We start from the raw sequence: 4,194 nt of genomic DNA on the forward strand, positions 1-4,194 counted from the left end.
GGAAGTTAAACATTCTAATCAGAAGAAACGACATAGTACAGCTTCACATTTGCTTTATCTAACGAACTGAATAAACTTTCAGGTCTGAACGAATATAATGAAAATATAGATAAACTGTAGTCTATTAATATCGAAATAAGACCCTTAGACGTCTAGGCTCATCAACCCTTGGTGAGACCTAATGAGTTCACTAACCAGCAGTTAACTCCTAATGCACGTGACTAGAAGCATTAAATTCTCACTGAAAACACATGCTTGTAAGTATGTATTATTTAAAGTAGATATTATGTGTTCCAGATCTCATGTAGTTTTGTGACAAGCACGGTCTAGACTCTAGACCGTGGTGACAAGTGGCAGTACTAGCCAGGGGTATGCAAAACCAATAAGGCTAACTGTGGAAAACCATTTGTTTGATTTATTTAAGACCATTTCTAATTGATAAGGTGTAATATTTATTTTTGTTTCGTCATTTGAAGGCATTTCTCTCTGTTCTTTATAGATTGATATCAGCATTGGCTGTTTGTCTGGAAATATTTCATTTGAAAGCTTGCTTTTGTACACTTGTACACTTGACGATCTCATGTGTGGACAAGAGAAGTGCTGGCCCACTTTGATGGCTTTTGGTTTTAAGGATAATCCTAAAATTCTTTAGATCTACCGCATGTTCCAGCAATGTTGAAAGATACTACTGCTACTTGGCGTAAAGTGGCCACTTGTGCTCCTCAAGTTCATATCATTGATCGGGTATGCTTTTGTTGTAGTGTGCATAATATTTCTTACTGTAACCTATTACGTATTCTTGATACCTTTTGGAAGATTTGTTATTTTGCTGGACAAGGCATTATATTCAATACCTCTCATTTTTCTGGATATGCGACTGACATGAGTTGGTAATCTTTCATGGTAGTATTGCAATGAAGTTTATTTGAATAAATCGTACCAGTAAACATTTCTAACTAACTTGTTTCATTTTTTCGTATCTTAATTTTTACCAAGTTGCTGCATATGAATTGTAAACCAGGAGTATACATTTAAAAGTCAAATTTTGATACGCTTAAGGTACTTTCTTTATGAAAATTGGAAATTCAAAAAACTATTGAAATTCAAGAATTATAGGCACTTTCATAGTTTTTCACTGATACTAATAGTAAAATAATGAGATCTCTAACCATCTCACAAATACAAAACTGATTTCAAGAACTAGGCAGTGACGAAAAGCTGCCTTATCAAACCATAATGAAACCGACCCTAATCCTCCGAATATGAAAATAAGAACGATTCTGTATTTACAGCAAACTCAGACTAAATAAATTCAGAGACTATGATAGTCGTAAAAAACAATATATTCTTAACCCTCCAACACAGTTCAAATCCAAAAGATTTTTTTGCCTTGCTAGGTAATATGATGTGGATGATATAAGGTGCTGACTCCTATTATGGATTGAGATGATCTTATTCTTAAGACACTCCTTATGATGAAATACCTATACCTGATTTACTGATTAAAAAAATTTAATTATAATTTCATGTCTTACCATCGGAAATTAGTGTTATTCACATACTACAGAACCTGCTGGGAAATGATGTCGGATAGATAATCGTCTTTAGTGAGGATATATTTTTGTTTTTCCAGTCTCTCTCTCTCTCTCTCTCTCTCTCTCTCTCTCTCTCTCTCTCTCTCTCTCTCTCTCTCTCTCTCTCACACAATCATCAGCTGACATGAAGCAGTAATAAATCATAACATAATTTTCCGAACAGATCAATAACAGCTCACTTCTCCCATCGCCAAAGTCAGGGGCGGGTGTTAAAATGATGTGAACAAAACAAAGAGAAAAAAATACTCCAACCTTTTGATGTATGGCTGATAGTCATAAACGCCTCAAAACTTTATCGAAAAATTAGTTCTGAGTGACATTCGTCCATTATTGCCCACCTGAGAGCTCTCTCTCTCTCTCTCTCTCTCTCTCTCTCTCTCTCTCTCTCTCTCTTTCTTTTCTTTTCGATATGTTTATCTTTCCTCGGCCATTCCCCTCATGCCCGTGTCCCAGCCGAGTGGATGGTTTTGTTTGCATACCCTGTACCTGCCCTGTACGATCTTCCTTTGTGGAACCGATAGCTCATACACTCCCTGATTAGATAATAAAAAAGACCCATGTTTATATGTCACTGAATAGCGCGTGACTATACATATAGCCAGGACCAAGGCCACAGGAAAAATAAAAAGGAGTACCGAGCGCTTTCGTGTTATTTCAGCACTTTTTCGAGGTACAATGCTTAAAACACAGACAACATCTAACAAAATAAACATAAAAGCTGAAAAAATTGAAACAAGCATTCAAGTATGAATTCTCAGTTTCCATGGTAAAGATATGTCAAGCACAGATTCCATGTGTAATCTGGTGCATTATCAACAGTAGCTGTTCAGTGCGTTTAATATACAACCATAATGTAAAGCAGTTGGACATCAGTGCTGCAAATACAGAATTACTAACTTTTATTACCTTATTTCAGGCAAAGTTTGGTTGTCAATTAAGACAAGGAAATTGCCTAAAAATCATAACCTTATCATCCGAGAGGCGTAAAAAGGAATTTACCAACGCTTAATTATGATTTTCAGCTTCTTGAGGATTTAAAAGAGTGAAATAATATTCTGCACATGGACTTCATCTTCGACATAGCATTTTAATGACTGTTGACATGATTTTTCCTAAGCATTGAATGCTTGCGTACTTAAAACAAATACGTAAAAGGTGTGTTTTAGTCTCCTGTAAGAATAATAATAATAATAATAATAATAATAATAATAATAATAAATAATAACTTATAATTATATATATATATATATATATTATATATATATATATATTATATATAGAATATAAGATATAGATATAGATATAGATATAGATAAGATATAGATAAGATTATATAGATATATATATATATATATATATATACTATATATATATCTAGAATATATCTATCTTATATAATATATATATTATTATATAATATATAATATAATATATATATAGATTATAATATTATATATATATTATAATATATATATATAGATATTATATATATATAAACTATATATATATAATATAATATAAAATATATATATATATATATTTGCTCTATCACAGTCTTCCAGTTCGACTGGGTGGTATTTATAGTGTGGGGTTCCGGGTTGCATCCTGCCTCCTTAGGAGTCCATCACTTTTCTTACTATGTGCGCCGTTTCTAGGATCACACTCTTCTGCATGAGTCCTGGAGCTACTTCAGCGTCTAGTTTTTCTAGATTCCTTTTCACGGATCTTGGGATCATGCCTAGTGCTCCTATGATTATGGGTACGATTTCCACTGGCATATCCCATATCCTTCTTATTTCTATTTTCAGATCTTGATACTTATCCATTTTTTCCCTCTCTTTCTCTTCAACTCTGGTGTCCCATGGTATTGCGACATCAATGAGTGATACTTTCTTCTTGACTTTGTCAATCAACGTCTCGTCTGGTCTATTTGCACGTATCACCCTATCCGTTCTGATACCATAGTCCCAGAGGATCTTTGCCTGATCGTTTTCTATCACTCCCTCAGGTTGGTGCTCGTACCACTTATTACTGCAAGGTAGCTGATGTTTCTTGCACAGGCTCCAGTGGAAGGCTTTTGCCACTGAATCATGCCTCTTTTTGTAATGGTTCTGTGCAAGTGCCGGACATTCGCTTGCTATGTGGTTTATGGTTTCATTTTTCGTATTGCACTTCCTACATATGGGAGAGATGTTATTTCCATCTATCGTTCTTTGAACATATCTGGTTCTTAGGGCCTGATCTTGTGCCGCTGTTATCATTCCTTCAGTTTCCTTCTTTAGCTCTCCCCTCTGTAGCCATTGCTATGTGTCATCGCTGGCTAGTTTTTTAGTCTGTCTCATGTATTGTCCATGCATTGGTTTGTTGTGCCAGTCCTCTGTTCTGTTTGTCATTCTCCTGTCTGTATATTTCTGGGTCTTCGTCTACTTTTATTAGTCCTTCTTCCCATGCACTCTTTAGCCACTCGTCTTCATTGGTTTTCAGATATTGCCCCAGTGCTCTGTTCTCGATGTTGACACAGTCCTCTATACTTAGTAGCCCTCTCCCTCCTTCCTTTCGTGTTATGTATAGTCTGTCCGTATTTGCTCTTAGGTGTAGT

The sequence above is a fragment of the Macrobrachium nipponense genome, chromosome 9 (genome assembly GCF_015104395.2).
Source record: "Macrobrachium nipponense isolate FS-2020 chromosome 9, ASM1510439v2, whole genome shotgun sequence".
NCBI lineage: Eukaryota > Metazoa > Arthropoda > Malacostraca > Decapoda > Palaemonidae > Macrobrachium > Macrobrachium nipponense.